Below are 19,842 nucleotides of genomic sequence, written 5' to 3' on the forward strand. Positions count from 1 at the left end.
CCCTTCAGGACCATTGTTTGGTCAAGGTTGCTGTCAAGTAGTTATCTATTTTCCCATTTCAGCTGAGGCATAATAAATATGTTGGATATGTTCACTTTGAAAGTAAGTATCATGCATTATATATTTATAATTTTACTTTATATACTAAATAATGAGATTAATAAGAATGCTATAATTTAGTAGTGTTCGTTTATTATTTATTATTCAAATGAAGGTTATTAAATCGTGCTGCCAGTGCTTTAGACGAGTCTGGAGCTGTTCTCGGCGGCTGGAGAAGGCGGAGGTCGGATGGAGTGAATGCTTATAAAGGAGGAGCTTCCCAAACTCAGATTCCTGTTACTGAACGGGGAGTGAAGGAACAGCTCAAGTTATTTTCTCTTCGCAGGTTTCTTCGCACATCTAAAGGACGCACACTTCGCTCGGTGAGTTTTACCGTCACTGCCAGATGTTTGGATGCGAGTTTACTAACTTTACGCGCTTTTAACAATATCTTCCTCCTTGCTTGATAAAACATTAACCATTTGGCGTCAGTCTCACTGAAGTCTTTTGTTGAAAAGCGTGGCTTATATTGCATGCATTTTATAGTATGTTGAATATTAGGCTATATGTTAGTTTGCACTTAGCTCGAAATCTGTGATTCAGCTTTGGGATAGATAGGCGAAATATACTTGTGCATTGATGCATGTTGTTATTTGAGTGTTTGAGACTTAAACTGAATGTTTATTCAAGTCTCTTAATCCTATTTCTTGTCCCCTTTCTTTCCACACCCACCGTTTTGCATACTACTTTATCTTATTTAAGAATCAGCCTGGATTTCTTTCCTACAATCCAAAATCTGTAGAAAAGGGCCTGGGTTGGTTGGCAGCTGCCAAAACTGTCTAAAAAAGGCATTTTGATACTCTGTTGACCTGAATGGATTGGTTTTAAGTCTGCTTTGCCACAATAAAACCTTTAAATCTTCAGCTTTTTTGCATCTTTTTGAGGGATTCTGTAAGTAACCTCTCTAGTGTCACTTTAGCATCCTGTAGTCTACATAAATAGGAAGCTACTGTCCCATGCTTAGATTTAGGGATGCTGTAGCCCATTAGATTCTCATTGGTATCGTCCAAAATGGATTTGGTTTTCTCTGGCTGCCCGCATCTCCATACTCTCTTCTCAAAATATTTGTGGTGTGGAATCACCGGCCATGAACATTCTTATATTGTTTAATTCATGTCTGTTGTGGGATTTGGGAAGAAGCTGAGGGGGTGGGGGGTTTAGACTGGATTCTTTGGGAAATTTCTCTTCTGGGAACCATTGAGTGCTTGTTTAACTAAAGCAATGCATTTATGAAGCATCTTGATAGTTGCTGTTTGCGTTTTGGCAGCGAACCCGTAAATCCCGACCGACAAAGAATGCAAGCTCTGTACTTATTGCAAACTATTAAATTAATTTTATGGCCCTGTTTATTAACACAAGTGCACAGGCCAGGCTTCTATGCCTACTGTAGGGCAGCTGCGTATTCGGCTGATTCAGTTTATAATGTGTGTGCAGCTTAATACAGAATCTGTCAGATTGTGACTCTGGACCTCCTTTTATTGCTCTGACCTTTAGATGTACGAGTTAGAGCTTGAGGGAAGATCTGAACGCAGAATGATGGAGTGATTTGCTGTCAGAATAGCAGCACGGACAGTGAAGCGTAGTGCTCACAACACTGCGGGCCAGTAATTGGCCATGAAACGGGATCTGATAACAGTGTGGTGTTTGGAAAATATGTGGGGAATGCCCTCGCCTTAAAAGGAACAGACTGAATGCGATGATTGGAATAGTCTCTGGAATGCACTGTTTTCCCCCATTTTGCACTTTCTCTGTTTTGGCTCCCTCTTTGTTGGGTTATGGGAACAGGCTGCCTGTAGGGGTCTAGAGGGTCCGTCTTACAATAGACCCATCCAGAGCCACTCATGTAAATCATGATGAATAAAGTCACAATGACCTGAGAGAAATGAAATTCTTCCCTTGTCATAAACACTATCTACTGCCAAAAGGATGACACCGGCGTAATCCAAGGAAAAAGACGGTATTGTTTTCCTCCATTTAGAAACCCAAGGACTTTGGTTGTTTCTCAGTGGGGAAAAGATGACAAACGTGAGGTGCAAATGAAATGTGCACATTAAACCATGCAAATGTTTATAATGGGATACAATAAAAGCCAAAAAAATGTCAATTCTGGGATCTTCGTTTTGTTTATAGACACCGGTTGACTACTAGCCTAATGTTTGAGATAGTCTTTGTCACTTAGATACATTAAGCAACTGTTGTCATATAATGTCAAAAATACTGTCTTTTCTTCTTGAATTATGGTGGCGGGGGTTTTTTGGCAGAAGATGATTGCAGTGTTTATGACAAGTGAGGCTTAATTCTCCATGATTATTTTAATATATTTTTTTTCCCGGTAATGGGTATATGAGTAGTTTGATATTATATGAGTAGTTATATGTATAGATGGTGTCATGTATATAGTTATTTTACTGAGAAAAAAAACAATGATTTTGTGTATTACACAGTCATGTAGTGCCGATAGAAAGCTTTTGTAACACTGTCGTAACACTATATGCTTTCATTCAAAAGTTTGGGGTCGTTACATTTTTTTTTCATTTTTATAGAAAAAAAATAACACTTTTATTCAGCTAGGATGTGTTAAATTGATCAAAAGTGAAGGTAAAGACTTGAATAAATCCTGTTCTTTTTAACTTTTTATTCAAAGGATCCTGGAAAAAGTATCACAGTTTCCAAAATATCTTAAGCAGCACAACTGTTTAATAAAAACTGATAATAAATCATAATATTATAATGATTTCTGAAGGATCATGTGACACTGAAAACTGGAGTAATGGCTGATGAAAATTCAGCTTTGCATCACAGGAATAAATTATATTTTAAAGTATAAAAATGTATAAAAACTGTTATTTTAAATTGTAATAATATTTTATAATATTACAGTTTTTTTTCTGTATTTTTTTTTTGTATTTATTTTGCAGCCTTGAGATCATTCATAACAAATGAATAAGTGTAGCCTTACTTCTGAAACAGCTGCTTAACATTTAACACTTAAGATTAAAACAGTAGTATAAATACGACTGGATGAATTCTTGTAAATATGGCAAGTTGTGATGTTGCTTGCCACCTGTGAGTGGCATGTCACGTCAAAACTAAATCGCTCCCACTATAATCAATGGAGCTGTACGCTGGAGGCACCTGTCTATAAAACAACATGCAGAGTAGATTATAGTTTTCTGTTTGGTGTCAGACTGCAGGTATAAAAAGTATAGCAGAATCTGCGGACACATTTCTGCTGTCACATGGTTTACAGTCTCATACAGCCTGGCCCTATTTGGGCATTCGGACACTCTAGATTGATGTCCTTCTGCTTCCTATCTGGTTTAGTCTACATTCATGGCCTTGTTTTATCAAGAGCAGAACATTTGCCAAAACTCTATTTGGATCCCTCAAATGCATCAAAACATATAATTATATTGAGTTGAGCTGACAATTTAATTTGCCAGTTTGCATTATAGAGGTTCTCATTAAATGTGCAAAACAATTTCCTAGATATGAAACTCCCATCACTGACTGCACTGAAATAATTTTTGGTTATCCACAAAAAGATTTATGCACATGCGTCATGCATTCTCTTTCTATTTTTATTGCTCGTTCGTTCTTACACTTTGGAAATACAAAGCATCCTCAAAGTCATTGTGTAAAGCAAAGCTGCAATAATGATTATTTTAGATGACTCTTGTGAGGTGTTCAAGTAACTTTTTGTTAGCATGATTGACGTGCTGCAGAAACCTCAGGAGATGCAGCTCTCTAACCCTTCCCCTTTCATATGTTCAGCTATTCCTCTGCCGCTTTGAATCTGATAGCCTGTAATTTTAAAGCACTGGATCCAGGAACCGCAGTTGTGTAACGCTGCAGCGTTTCAGAGCGTTCTCAGAACTGCTGAGCTCCAAACCAACGGTGACGATCGGGAAACGCAGCGAAACGGGGGCATTCCTCGATTGTGAAATCAGAGCCATCTGAAACTTTAGCTCGTGTTTATTTAGGTCCCTGCAAATATGCAATAAGTGCCCCAGATGTTTTGTTAGTAATATATAAATCTGAAATTCCTCCCGCCTTTTACATTAAGTCCTTCTGCAGCAAGAGTCCAGATTTTTTATTTTTTTTTGCTGTAATTTGACTTTGTGGTCTGTTTGTTGTCCTTTATTGAGACGGCAGGTTTCAGTGGAAAAGTCTAATGGTGCCTGGCTTGGATTTTGAGGAGATCTTAAGTGCACTAGGCTTGTGCTCAGACCGCTGGTTTGTCAGGATTTTTCAGGGGTGATGAAGGCTAATGGATGTTTTTACTTCTCCACTCTTCTGGCAGAATTGGACTTAAGGGATAACGCTTCAGTTGGGAATAAAGATGACAACTAAGAAGCTGCAGTATTGATTAACTGTCTAAATATGGACAATTTTAGAATAAGGGAACATTTACCATTTTAGAGATATAATTGTTATTTTTGCTTGGCTGCAATGCAAAGAAAACTGCAGCCTGGCCATATAAAGCTGTGACTGTGTAAAGGACTAGTTCAACCAGAAATTTAAATTTTGCCATCCTTTACTCATCTTCATGTTGTTCCAAACCTCTGTAACTTACTTTCTTTTGTGTAAGTCATTGGGGTCCCAGCAACATTGACTTTCATTGAATGGCCAAGAAAAATTAAGACATTTTTCAAAATTCAGAAGAAAAGTCATGCAGGTTTAGAACGACATGAGGGTGAGTTAAATGGTGACAGAATTCTCATTTTTAGGTGAACTTTCCATTTAAGACTAAGGAGAAGAACCTGCTAACTGGTAGCATCATCAAGGGGCAATTCTGGTTATGCATTTGGCTTATTATTTTATCCAAAGTCATTTACATTGCATTAAAGTTGTGCATGTTATTAGTTCATGCATTCCCTGGGAATCGAACCCATGACCTTGGCATCTCTTTGAGCTACAGGAATGTTCATTCATTGGTCTGAATGAACATGCGAGTGGTAAGTGGCAATCAGTTAATTCAATATTCATAACCAGTGCCTAGTGCTCCTCCACTTTTCATATCATTCTTACATCCCTGAATATATGCCATCCTTCAAAAACCATGTGATGTCAAGTTTTCAAAATGACCATAATAGTAACATGTAGCCAATCTGAGTTTTTAATTTTTGCAGTGAGCTGATTCTCATCTGCAAAAACATGGACAGGAAGTGTCTCGGCGAGCCCATTTTCCCTGTCCTCTGCCTCGACCGACCACTAAACAAACAAAACTAATCAAGAGATGTCCAGCACGTTCCATCAGAAATCACTCCGTGAGAGGGAAATGAAGAATTAGGGGACATATCTAGGGTCGGCCATGATGCAGAAGCGAAAGAACGCATGAAAATTGACGTTGACTCTAGCATGAGGTCATGTTGATATAGGTGCTTAGCAGAGGCCTGTGTTGCCAGCGCTCCCATAAAGGTGTTGAGGGAGAGCCAGCGAGCTTTGATTTGATGAATGCCGATTCTGCTGAGGTAAGGAGCGCTTTAGCGTGCTGCTAGTCAAACTCTCCTGACCTCCTGACCTAAGAAAGCAAGCACGCTTCTCTTTGCCGGCTCGCTTTGTGCTCTTTCAGCCTTACATGGTCAAATCGTGCATGCATCCTTATCACGAGCCAAGCTGGGTCAAAGAAAAAGCCAATCTTGAGAGGTGATGTTACTGCTAGCATGATGAATTTGAGCGGTATTGAGTAACAGATGACCTACACGGGCTGCCAAAGACAAAAGCTGACTGATGATGTTGAAATCTTTTTTTTTTTTAAACCCCAGAGCAAAATCCCCTCAATACCTCAGTGGTATGATGCGAGCTAGTCTTATTTCTCTGTCTGTTAATTCTTTAATAGACATCAGTCTTTATGTGTGCGTCTGTTAATGGTAGCAGCGGTAATTGTTTAAGAGTGCCTTTATGGAGTGAACTCTTTCCTTCTAATCAGAAGCATATTTACGTACTAGCACAGTCGCCTCAGAGGGATCCTCAGGAATGTGAGGCAGCGTCGTGCACGCACACTCGCCTCCTTTTTCCTTCCACTTCACATGTCATTGTGTTCTTCTGAGAGAGCCAATTAAAGCTGATTAAAGCCTGAGATCAAAGCCGCCGGCGTGGTTGTCACTCAGGATTCCTTTTTCGAATGTATATTTACCAGCGCACGGTAAATGAAATGCATCCTGACTGCTTTACATAAGCGGAACTATACGTCACTTTGCGGTATTGCAGCTCGGTTTGTGTTTGTAAGTTGAGAAGCACTGTGTAATGAGTTAATTTCTTCATCGGCAGACAGCTGGCAGTGAGTCAGACGCAGAAACGCGCTCTCATGGTGAGAATTTTTAATCAGCAACTCTCTGTGCTGAGACAAACTGGCATTCGAGAGACTCTTACCTCATGAGAAATGTGTTATTAATGATTGCCCATTACAATCGCTCCTCATGCTATTAATAAACATCTCAGGTCTGGCTTTTTTAAAGCGGATTTTATTACCCTTCAGTTGGAGTCCACACTAGCGGAGACGCTTGCCTGCTGTACTTTGCAGGGCTAGTGATTCTAAGTGAGCAAAAAACGCAGTGAATTTATTTGATACACATCCCAATAGTCAGTAAATGTATTCAGAATGGACCTAATGTGATTCAGAGGCAGTAATCATAAAAATATGTACGTTGTATTTATAGTAAGTCATTTGCATTGGTTGTGTAATAGTAGCTCTGTTCCAAGACCTAGTAAACTACCTACCTAGATCTTAAGGCATCAAAAGCTGTTCCAAAAGGTTCGTAATGTTGTTAAGATGCCACATTTTGACCAAATTCAAAGGCAGCATTGCACATATCCTTTATAAGGAAGACAATCCAAATATGCATTGTGACTAGCTTTGTGAACAAATACATTTTCAGTTAATAACATAAATTACTGAATCTTTACCCAAGTGTTTGTGGGCTATGGATTTTTATGTTAGCTTTGCAGCATGCTATCATTAAACTCGATTGGAATCTGCTGTGTCCGAGTTCAACATACTCTCTGTCCTGAATAGTATTTGAAATTAGAATTAGTGTCTCAAATTGTATTATGTTGAAATGAGTAGCCCAAAGGTACCTGGACATTCTACTATTTCGGGTGGATATTTGGAAGTTTGCACACAACCCATTGCGCTTTACTGGAGGATTCCGTTCAGTACGACAAACATGAAATACAGCGCCATTGCGCTATGGGCATCCTAATTTCGAATCCTGGCTCGACAACCTTTGTCACAAAAAGTGGTTCAGTAATGTTGAATGTTATAGGGACTGATTATTGCAAATGCAGATCCCAGTGTGTTGGGTTAAACTATTTTTATTTATTTATTTTTTGCTGAAGTTTGCATATGGTGGTGTGTTCTTAGTGACAGCTTTCCTAAAAAATATATATCCTATTCCTAAAATAAGAAATATCCCAATGTATCGCCTTGCTTACAGTATCGCAATATATCGTATCATAACCCCTGTATTGTGATACGTATCGTATCGCCAGATTCTTGCCAATACACAGCCCTAAAAAAGAAAACCTCCAAGATGGCATGATGAAGCATTTCATTTAATATCAAAAATTGTTGACACAAAAATAGATCTTGTGCTGTTAGCTTAGCGCCATGCTTATATAAAACGCAATTACTCGCTTCAGTTTCAGTTACTATGCTGCCTTAAAACCAAGTACCTATGTAGACAGTCTTCTAGTTTTGGAACCGGGTCAACAACCTTGGTGACGCTGAGGCCAAAACAATAGCAGCAGCAAACAGGCCCTTTGTTTATTTCTTCCTGGCCTGATGCAAACAATATGGGGGATGCAAATTGATAGGGAGTTGGCTGTAATTACAGACTCGTTATTGTTAATCACTGACGCACACAGCATTCAAACATGTCTTTAAAAATGGGTAAAAGCAGTTGTGCGTGTCTCTTTGAGTGATGAAATACTTGAGAGGTTTTGATGAATGTGATGGAGGTCTTGTGTGTGTGTGTGTGTGTGTGTCTATGCAAGGCCTGCAGACCTCATTAAAGTTTGCTTTAATGAACCAGGTCTCAGTAACAAGAACAATGGGCACTTGTTGCAATCTGTCTGCTGTGTGTGTGTGCGGCTGCAGCGCCACTCAAGTCTGTGACAGGCATCTGCGAGACCACCGCGGATAATAACGGCCCTCCATTAGTTCAGGTTAGACTTAATGATCGGGAATTGAGTCGGGCGCTTCTGAAACGCAATAGCGAGTCACTCAGGATCTGTGTCAACACAACCAATGTCAGCACCCTGAATGGGTGCTTGTGTGTGGCACAGGTGTGTAAAAGCAAGAGCCAATGTCGTTTTGGAGTGGCTCCAGTGGTGCTTGGGTTTGTGGATTAATCTCATTTCCAGTTCGGCCATTAGCTACCCTCAACCCGGGAACCTGAAACCGCCCCATAGCTCCAATATTCAATTATTTACAATTTCATGCTTGCCTGAGATTTGTGTTTTTCTTGTAAATGTAAAGATTAGGCAGCAGGAGTCCTTTATGTTGAACTCTGAGGTAATGATTTATGCACTTTTTTTCCCTTAAAAGGCTTTGCGGAGTGGAAGGGTACATCGAGTTGAGCTGCATGACAGAGCGCTTGCACTCAAACATTTCTAGGCTTAACTGCGGTAATATTTCACTCAACTAAAATAGAGGAATTTATCATAAAGCTCGCAAAATCGTCCAAAGCTGGGTAAATATAAGTGACTGCGTGCTTGCTTGAGAAAGAGACAATTTTTCTTGGACCTGGCAGTTGCAGCCGCACTGAAAGAACTATTTTTTTTTAGGTTTTCCTGAACGGGCTGCACAGCCCTGTGGCACTAAACATAGCCACAGTGAATTTGCCAGACAATGTCTTATAAATGGCGACGTGGCCGGTGTGAGTGACGTTCTGTGTGCGTGTGTGATATACCTGCATCTTTACAGATTGAGCTGCCGTCCGTGGGGGCCACACAGCGCTCGGCCCCTGACAACGCTGGCCTGGAGCCATGCTAATAATAACAGCCAGCAGAAATATGCACAGAAGAGGGGAGATCTGGTAGCGTAGCTGGAAGAGAGAGGAGAGGGGCACGGGAAAGGGTTCTGCACTGAGGAATTTGTCATCTAAGGAATCTCAAAGTACAATGGATTCTGTCGTGAACATGCATATCTTTGTACTTATGATAGATATTGTATATCATTATATATCATCATCCTTTAATTATGTGTGTGTGTGTGTGTATTGGAACAGTAAAGAAAAAATTGCCCTGTTTGCTGTGGAGTCAAGACATTTGCAAATATGATTAAAAGATGAATATGAGACAAAACTACAGAATGTCACATTTTATTATTAGCCGTTTCGACACATACATGTTTTACCAAATAAAAAGAACAGCACTTTTAGAGTTCATCCCACTCATTGATGTGAGCATAAGTTTTGGGACAGTTGAACATAAGGCAGATATAAAAGATTAAAAGATATTATTTAGTTGCAGATCCCTTGCACACAATCACAGCAGTGAGTCTGTGACCCATAGACATCACCAGACTCTTGGTCTCATCCTTTGAAATACTTTTCCCAGCCTTTAATGCAGCCAATTCCAATTGTTGCTTGTTTTGAGGAGTTTCTGCCTTTACTCTCCTCTTCGGCTGGTGAAATTCATGTTCAATCAGATTTAAATCTGGAGATTGACTTGGGCAATGTAAGACTTTCCATTTCTTTGCCCTTATAAACTCCTTGACTGAACTGGCAGGGTGTTTTGGGTCATTGTCCTGATGCAATATGAAGCACTTCCCAATGAATCTGGTGGCATTTTCTTGAATATTGGTAGGCAAGATGGTTTTGCACCCTTCGAAATTCATTCTGCTATTGTCATCATACATTAAGTCATCAGTAAAGTTGAGAGGGCCTGTTCCAGAGACAGTCATGCATGCCCATGCCATGACACCACCTCCACCATGCTTTACAGATGAGGCTGTATGCTTGAGATCATTTGCAGTTCCATTTTTTTTCTCCACATTTGTGCTTTCCCATTACTTGGATAAAGGTTCACAGTTCCAAAACTCTTCTGGCTCAACTTTGTGCTTTTTTGCCAACTCTAATCTTGCCTTTCTATTTTTGGTGCTGGTCAGAGGTTTGCATCTTGCTGTGTAGCATCTGTAATTCTGTGTCAAAGTCTCCTGAGGACAGTAGATTGTCAGAGCATCACCCCAGCTTTCTGGAAGTTGTTGGTGATTTTACAGACACGTCATTTGGGATTCATTTTCACAGCTTTTATGATTTGTCTGTCATCAACTACTGTTGTTTTCTCAGCCGATCAGGTAGTTGTTGGTTGCTGGTGTCGCTGGTGGTGGTTTCCTCTCTTGATTTCTCCATGCCCTTTGTTTTTGCTAGAGCTCTAATTGACTTCCTCTTTTCTTTTAGCATCCAAATTGCTTGCTTTTCTTTCAAAGTCAGCTCCCTCATCTTCATCCTGGTTTGTGTGTGTCATCATCGAATGCAAGATTCAGAATACAGAAGTAATGGATATAACTGATACGACACATTCCCTGCTTTTAATATCTGAAGAATTAATGCAACAGGACACAGCTGATCACTTAGAAAGACCTGTGAGGCAACTGCTCCAATACTTATGCTCACATCAGATAGAGGGATGAACTCTAAAAGTGCTGAACTTCTTAGCTGGTAAAACATCAAAGTGTTGAATCACCCAATAATAAAATGTGACATTCTGTAGTTTTGGCTCATATTCATCTTTTAATCATATTTGTAAATGTCTTGACTCCACAGCCAACAGAGCAATTTTGTCTTTACTGTTCCAATACTTTTGGAGGGCACTGTATATGTATATATATATATATATATATATATATATATATATATATATATATATATATATATATATATATATATATATATATATATATATATATATATATATACACAGACACACACCCATACATATGTACATACATACATATCTTAAACTTGCATTACTGAAATATGCTTATTATTAAATTATTAATAATAATTATTATTATATTATTAAATATTTTAAAATATTATTGTTAGTACTATTATTATTGTAAAAAATGTATATATAATATATTTATAATATTTATTTATACTTTTAATAGATAGATAGATAGATAGATAGATAGATAGATAGATAGAGATATATATTATTATAAATATGATTTAATAAATATTGTTATTGATGTAAAAATTTATGTAATATTTATAATATTTATTTATAATTATTAATATATATATATATATATATATATATATATATATATATATAATAAATACTTGTGTATATATATTCTATTCTATTCTTAATTACATTCTTCTATTCATGTAAAATAAATTCTGTCATTATAAATGAATATCATTAAATAATATTATCAAGTAAGTATTATTATTATTATCATCGCCATATATAAAAGCTTAAAATAGATTATTATTATCATTTTAATTCATATATATATATATATATATATATATATATATATATAATTATGTCATTATAAATAAATATTAAAACATTATTAATATTATTATTATTCCTATATATAGAATCTTGGTAATGTGAATAAATTGTATTATTATGATTACTATTATTATTATTTTAGAAAATAATAAAATATAAAGTATATATATATTATTCTCTGATGGCAGTGATTCAAGCATGTTATCTCTGTCAGAGAGCTTTTAGTAATTACTCCCTCCCCAAATGTTGACGTACATTGACATACACTCTGGGTGACCATTTGTTAAAACATCAGAGCTTGTGTTCTGCGTGTTTGCTTACAAAATACAGTTCCTTCTCTTCAACTCCCGAATGATGCATCCTCGAGTAATGCCTGTCAGTGAAGTCATCCAGCGCGAGTTTTTATAATCTTATTATATCTCTCCTGAGGAATGCAACACCCTTCATTTTTCAGAAATTTCTTGTCAATTAATACTCTTAAAATCTCGTGCACTGAAGAAAAGCACATTCCATTGTCTGAGTCCTGGCCTATAAAACAGTCACATTGAGGAAGATTAATACTTATGGAAAGGAAAACTGGATGGAAAAATGTCACTATCTGTGCTGATGACTCCTCGGGGAGTGAATGTTTTCACACAGTTCAGAGACTTACGAGGCATAAACAAATAACATGACAGAAGCTGGTTTCTGACAAGGGGAACATGCTCCACACATGCAATGAGTGTACGCTTCATGCTTTTGGCTTGTATTGCTACCATGTAGGGGCACAACGGGAAGATATTTCTTGCATATTGATGTTGAGCAGAGCCTTAAATCACTCTGGTGGTTTTACCCATATTTTTTCTTTCAGTCTTGTTGCCGTTCTTGTGCGCAGGATTCCATAGACACACTTTACAAGACACATCAGGAACTTCTTAACTTTATGAGAAATACATTTTTATGTTCCATTAAACGTTCCAGCTGTAATGTATACAGGAGAGTGCTGGGTTATGTTAATTGCGAGAGAAAAAGTGAGCAGCCTAAATGCAGCCTCGTCCTCCTAAATGAGGCCCTCGTGTTAGGTCAAATGTAGTATGTAATTGATATTTAGCAAAGCCTGATTTTTTCAGTACCTCAGATGGGTGTTCAGTAGATGGCCTATATGCAGAAACAAGCTTTAAAGGATAATTACAGCCAAAAATGTAATTATGTGCTGCTCTATGGAAATGAAAGCTAATTGGATCTGTCAAAAAAGCACATTTAAAGCCACAAAAGTCTTCTGAAGCCATGCAATAGCTTAATGTGACGATTGGACCAGAACAGGTTCCCCTTGTCTGTAGTTCTCAAGTTAAAATGGATGCATTGGGGTTAAAGATGGGGTTTTCAAGCATCAAAACAATAAAAGTTTAATACAGCTTTACGCCGTGTCCTAACTACACGCGACGCGACAAAAACAACAAAAACGACCAAAACAAAGACAGACATTCTGGCCCGGAACGCACATTTTCAAAGGAGAATAACTGACTGTAGCATTGTTTTTCAGATAAACACGTATGTTAGCTTAGCATGTTTCTTAAATATCTGCAAACATATTATAATATTTTTATGCTTTAGTAGAGTCAAAAACTTACATACAGCACCTTTAACAATAGTTCATAGGCTATGCCAAAAAATCTTGTCATATTTAGAACAAGAATCATTAGATAACATTAAAGCCCCAAAAACTAGCTAATTAATTGTCATTTTAAATCTATACCAATCTTTGCCACTATCCTTCAAACCACTAGGTTTTACCCATTTGTCAGCAAGTTTTTAATCATATCATAAATATAATAATTTCATTTTTTATATAGGTTTTAAAAAGTTGACATTTTATTTTCACATAAGTTATTTGAAATATTAAAATAGACACTTTACTTTCATTTAATATCCTTTCTATGTATATTAAATGACTTTAAAAGAACACCAAAATGGGACTTTGCTGTTTATACAACTTTAATAGTTTATAGCTTCTGTGGAGGGCAAGATTATCAATAAATAACAAATTAAATTTGGGCTTGTTCATGCAACAAAGTTATCATAAGACTTGCAATGCAATGCAAAGGTTGTATGAACTGCTTTTATTGTAATTTTTAGGTTTTGTTTGTTTTTTGCAGTTTTATCTTGACAGATCCAGACCCCATTTCAGTTGAAAAAGTACATGGAAAAGAGCAGCCAGTTTCTTCAGAAATTCTCCTTTTGTGTTCCAGGGAAGAAAGTCAGAAGGGTTTTGAATGATATGAGGATGAGATCATTTTCCTTGCAACAATTATTATCAGTTGTCAACATATGATGTAGCGAATGTACACGATCGCTGTTATAGAACGGTATCTCGCATGACATCTCACTGAGCTCATCAGATCCAAACCCGGACAAATGAACGCTTAAACACTTAAGCGCTGGCAGGCGTCTTCTCGCATGCTTTGGTGATCTGAACAGGTTGTGAAAAACGTTACGTGTCATGATAAGGATGCTAAATGCGTTTGGCTTTATTTCTTCTGCATCACACGCAGCGTAGACCGTGAAGCATTCATCAAAAGCTCGCTGAGATATGTTCTGCTTCGAGGCGTTTTCTGTCACGGCCATCTCCTTGACTGGATATTTGGACAAGAATCGTTTTTTTCCACTCTGGTCTCTCGCAGTTATGCAAGAAGAGATGTAGCTCAAAGCTAAAACCGCTCAGTCTTGGACAAAAATGATGGGAGGGAAAAGCTTTTTTCAATTTTTTTCCTCAGCAAGCTGAGGAGTGTAGAAGAGGGATTGAATGTGGTTTGGGACAGCTAGTATGCTAGGTATGTTTTGTTGTGTGATGCTACTCAGACGTCACGTAGCGCTATCCTTCAGAGTGCAGATAGAAGTCCCTTCACTCTCTCTCTGTGGTCAGCGAGTTTGAGTACGAGGCTCTATCTATCTACACAGCATGTGAAACCCTTGGGTTTTTCTTTTTTTGTGCGTGTTGCTTACGGGAAAGAGAGCTTTTTTCATACCATATTTGGTCATGTGGAGCCAAGCCAATAGGCAGCAGACGTTTGATGCCGTACAAGCATCTCAATTTGGCATTTTCCCTCTTGCTCTTTTTTGTTTTTTTGAGGAGCTTGCATGCCGACACTGGCTGATAGGGGTGCAATCTTTGGACGTGCATGAGAGGACCATTTAAAATCAGCATTTTAAAATGCATAACATGAAAGCGTCTCTGCACCTGAAATGCTTTTCCAGAAGCACAGCTGCTGTTGTGCGGAAATAAATGGCCCTGGGTTTAATGAGTTAATGCCTATGAAAATTGCCCATTCAAAAGCGGAAACAAATTTTTTTTTCCGACATCCTGAACCCATGTGCTCGTGTTTCTTGTGTTCAGTTCTTTGTGCTGGAAAGTGGACATTTAGAGGTGAATGATTTGGCAAACTAAATTATTTAACATATGTAAATATACATATATATAATTTTATATAATAATGATAAATTATTTGTATATATTAAATATGTAAATATGTGACACTGGCCACTAAACCAGTCATAAGGGTAAATTTTTCAAAATTGAGATGTATACATAATCTGAAAGCTGAATAAATACGCTTTCCATTGATATATGGTTTATTAGTATCAGACAATATTTAGCTGAGATACAACTATTTGAAAATCTGGAATCTGAGGGTTGCAAAAAAATCTAAATATTGAGAAAATCGTCTTAAAATTTGTCCAAATGAAGTTCTTAGCAATGCATATTGCTAATCAAAAATTAAGTTTTAATATATTTACGGTAAGAAATTTACAAAATATCTTCATGGAACATGATCTTTACTTAATATCCTAATGATTTTTGGCATAAAAGTAAAATCGATCATTTTGACCCATACAATGTATTTTTGGCTATTGCTACAAATATACCCCAGCGACTTAAGACTGCTTTTGTGCTCCAGGGTCACAAATATATATGTAATAATAATAAATTATTATCAATAATAAACAAAACACTATGTATTTATAATAAGTAGAAGAAATTATTATTTTAAACAATATAAGAATTTTAGAAGAATTTTTTTTTTATTTAATTATAATTATAATTAAATAAAAAAATAAATTTAATTTAATTAAATCTAATTTAATTATAGTTATAAATAATAATATAAATACTGTATATATATATATATATATATATATATATATATCTATATATATATATATATATATATATATAAATCATTATTATTGTTAGGCGAATTTTAAAAGATGAATTTGTATTTTTTTGTTATTTATAGAAGTATGAAGCATATATATTATTATTATTATTATTATTAATCTTTACTAGCGTCATTTTAAAATAGGAAATGCCATATATATTTGTAAATATGTTGCTTACCCAGCTGGCATACACTACCAGTCAAAAGTTTTTAAACAGTAAGATTTTTTATGTTTTTTAAAGAAGTCTCTTCTGCTCACCAAGCCTGCATTTATTTGATCCAAAGTACAGCAAAAACAATTTTTTTTAAATATTTTTACAATTTAAAATAACCACTTTCTATTTGAATATATTTTAAAATGTAATTTATTCCTGTGATTTCATATCTGAATTTTTAGGTAGTGTTTTTCAGATCATACATCAAAGAGTATGTTGTTTACTTATTACAGCTATTGACATTGTATCACAGAGTATGTAATTGCGGGGCATTGTGGGTAATTGAGTGGTTTAAGATGTATTTGGTGTTTGCGCAGGTAACTGTAGGCCAACAGGCCGAGAGTGATTCACAGGACATGCAGACGTGTCGGGGAATGCGATCCATTGTCTGGGAATGCAGGAATCTCCTTTTCCAACCGCAAGTGGAAATTCAATGACTGAGGCCTATTTTTGCCCATGCTTGAATTTTTGATCCCCTCCTTCCCATTTTTAAATCCTAAGAGATAATGTACAGTCAGCGAGTCATTATCGCAAAATATACCCTGATGTGGTGATCAGGTTCCAGACACAAAACCAAGGTGCCTTGCATCACCCTGAAAGGGTTTATTTTGCCATAATAACCTGCTGACCGTACGTTTATCCTGGGTATCGCATGTACAATATTTTACCAGACGCTTTATCCAAAGCAATTTACTTTTCATTCAAGGTAAACAGAATTTTTTTTATCAAGCTCATGCCTTTTCTTGGCATTCGAACCCATGACATTGCCGATGTTTGATTGCAGTGGACACGCATGCTTGTAGCATTAAGCAAAGACAAAACTTTTGCATTATCGACGCCAGTGTAGCGATATTCTGAGAGAACAAATTCAATGTCCAAGCCTAGGTTAGGTAGGTAGCAACCAACTTTTCTTCTCTCTCCTCTTTTCTCAGTGACAGCCATGAAAAGCAGTTGCTGCTCTTCCTGCCCGGCACATCCTGCTCTTTTTCTCTCTCGGTCTCTGTCTCTCTTACTTACTCTCTCATTCCTTCTGTTTCTTCTTTAAGGCCCTAGAGTCATAAATGTGCTGATGCATCGGAGAGTCCAAACTGAGCTTTTGGTTACATGGAACTGACCTTCAATAAGCCAAACATCGCCAAAGAGGTCAAACCAGCATTTGTGCATAACACAGCTCATTTTCCATTAAGATAATTATTGATATTGTTGATATTGCAGGACTAGAGCCATTGTTTACAGCTAGGGTTACATTTCAGAAAGATTTTGAAAAATATATGTGCTGATTTTTGGAAATATATGGTTGATTTTTCACTTGTGGTTGATAATTTCAGTGCAGCATTTTGAGGTTGCTTTTGCTCAACCCAAATTGTGTAAAAATTAGCAAACACAAAAATGTGTTGTATACTGAAATTTGCCACTAGTTAAGACTTACATTTGTAAGCATGTATTTAAGGGACATTTTGTATTGTGACTAACTTGTAATCTAAGTTTTGTGGTTAATTGTTGTTTGAAAATGCTGTTGAATGTATTAAAAATTATATGTAATTATAAGAGCCCCTCAACCTGACTTCTTTTGTCTAGCTTTAATTAGGGAGGCCGTACCTCTTAAATCCCACATAATTTGCTCTCTATGTCTGGGTTTGATTTATAAATAAATTTACCATTATTTCAAAAAGGTTTCTCTATGAACTGTCAACAGTTAAAGGCAAACAAACTTATATATCAAATATTAATGATAATGCTTAATGATATTCAGTATAATAGTCATAAAAAAAGCTTTTTTTGGTTTGCTGTTGATGACGTGAAAACAAAAAGTCTAGAAACTGCACCAGACCATCTTTATTTCCCTCTAAAATCTCTGAAGCACAGCATGTCGTCTGACCTTCAGCACATAAACACAACTGTGTTAATGGGGATTGTTGGCCCGTCACATAGTGTTGTAATATTGTACATGAACCAGACCTGGTGCTGGACTCCTGCCATTGCTGTCCTGACACTGTCCTGAGATCTGCAGTCGTGTGCCGCCCAATCAATCAGCTGGCTTTATGGGACAGTCCGGCTGGCCTCCAGTCACTTTTATTGGTGCTCTCAATTTCCTGCGCATCAATTTCCTACAGTGGTGCACTGACTGCGCAGCAAAGTGGATTTCATTCTCCTGGCTCGGTTTTCGAGACCTGATTTCCAAGCTCACCCTCCTTGATCTGTTTATTTCTCCTGGTTTGTTGAGTGAACACGAAAGATAGGAAGGGAATTAGATTCTCTGTCCTCACGTCTCTCTTGATTTGTTCCTGTCCGTTCAGTGACTGACTGGGATGTTTGAATTTCTAAAGATGTGTATTTATTTGATTTTTAAGGGCATGTTAAGGGTTAAATTCAACTTAAAGTCCCCAATTCAGTAAATTTACCACAGGCAGCAGAGTTTCTGTGAGTCCTAAAAAGTCTTAATTTGCCCTTCCACAAACGAAGGCCTTAAGTCAAGGTCTTAAATCAAACCAAAAAGTCTAAACTTCATAAAGCCGTGGCATTAAATGTTGCATCTGCTTAGTATTTTTGTCATGTTTTTCAAAACAGTTATCTACACATCCTTAAATCAAGGTGTGTACTTGAGATGCAAAATGAAGATATCAAGTCTTGTTTACTGAGAAACTGAACAAAATGGAGTTTATGCTTAAAACAACAATGGGAAATGAAAATGTTATTCCTTTAAATGAATTTAATTTTTGAGCCCTCACTTCATTTTGATTGACTTCATATCTTTTGTCATTTTGCGTCTCAAGTAAATGTATTTTGAATATTTAGACATTTGCACTGGAAAACAACACAAAAATACTGATGATGAAGAAACTTCATCAGAAAGTACAGTTAACGTAATTTCCATATTATAGCTAAGTATTTTTGTTGCACAAATTAAAAAGTAATGGAAATCTGTTGGAAGTTATATTTTTAAACTGTGGCTAATGCAACTCTTTCTGCTCTCTTGATATTCACGTTTGGAAACCATATTGACATATTGTGTTCCCTTTAATGTATTCCTTCAATTTTCTTTATTTGGTCTTAAAGGGGTCATTGGGAGCAAAATTCACTTTACAAGTTGTTTGAACATAAATGTGTGTTGGAAGTGGGTGTACACATCCATCCTATAAAGTGTGTTTTTTTTTAAATCCCTATTTTAAAATCCCCTTTCTCAAATCAGGCTGTTCTGAGATTCCTGTCAGAATGATGTAGTTCTGCGCAGGCCCCTCCCACGATAGTTGATTGACAAGGCCGTCTCACCTTAGACCCGCCCTGAGTGAGCTGTCTGCGATTGTGGGGAAGACAAGATTATCTCCAATTAAGCGATTGAGGTGTTTTGTTATTGGATGAAGTAATAAATAAAGCAGTCGTCATTTACTCCTGACATCTGAGCCGCTGAAGACGCAGAGGATTAACGTTACTTTTGTTTGTGAAGGGAATGCACCGAACCCGTTCTGCCTAACTGCGTCTATGTTCGTGATCCAGCTTTATCTACAGAAGAAGTGAGTATAAGGGTTTTTATGAATCTTTGCAAATCACCTTTCTTAATAATGTACTAGTTAGCCAGTTTTGCGGCTGAAGTGTACAGTCTGCTCGTCACACCACGGAAGAGAGGAACAGGGTCAGCAGAGCTCATTAGCATTTAAAGCAACACGAACTAGAATGGCTTGCTGAAAACAGAGCTGATTTTGAAAAGGTAAAAAAGGTGTTTTTTACACTACCATTGAGAAATTTTAACCAAAGTTTGTTATAGACTTTTCATTAAGACCCTAAAGAATCATATCAACTTGCGGAAAATGAGCCTAAAAATGACCCCTTTAAAAAGATCTTAAATTAACTATCATCTG

General features: G+C 36.9%; 1 pseudogene across 1 annotated transcript in view; it reads left to right on the top strand.

Annotated features, from left to right (window-relative positions):
- Nucleotides 1–245: 245 nt before the first annotated feature.
- The window catches only part of LOC306859068, a 53,651-nt pseudogene continuing 34,054 nt past the window's right edge, over nt 246–19,842 (top strand). Inside the window, exon 1 of the transcript XR_013786038.1 lies at nt 246–422. The product of XR_013786038.1 is annotated as an uncharacterized misc_RNA (transcript). The remainder of the gene's footprint in view (nt 423–19,842) is intronic.

The sequence above is a fragment of the Barbus barbus genome, assembly GCF_936440315.1.
Source record: "Barbus barbus genome assembly, chromosome: 39".
NCBI classification, from domain to species: Eukaryota; Metazoa; Chordata; class Actinopteri; order Cypriniformes; family Cyprinidae; genus Barbus; species Barbus barbus.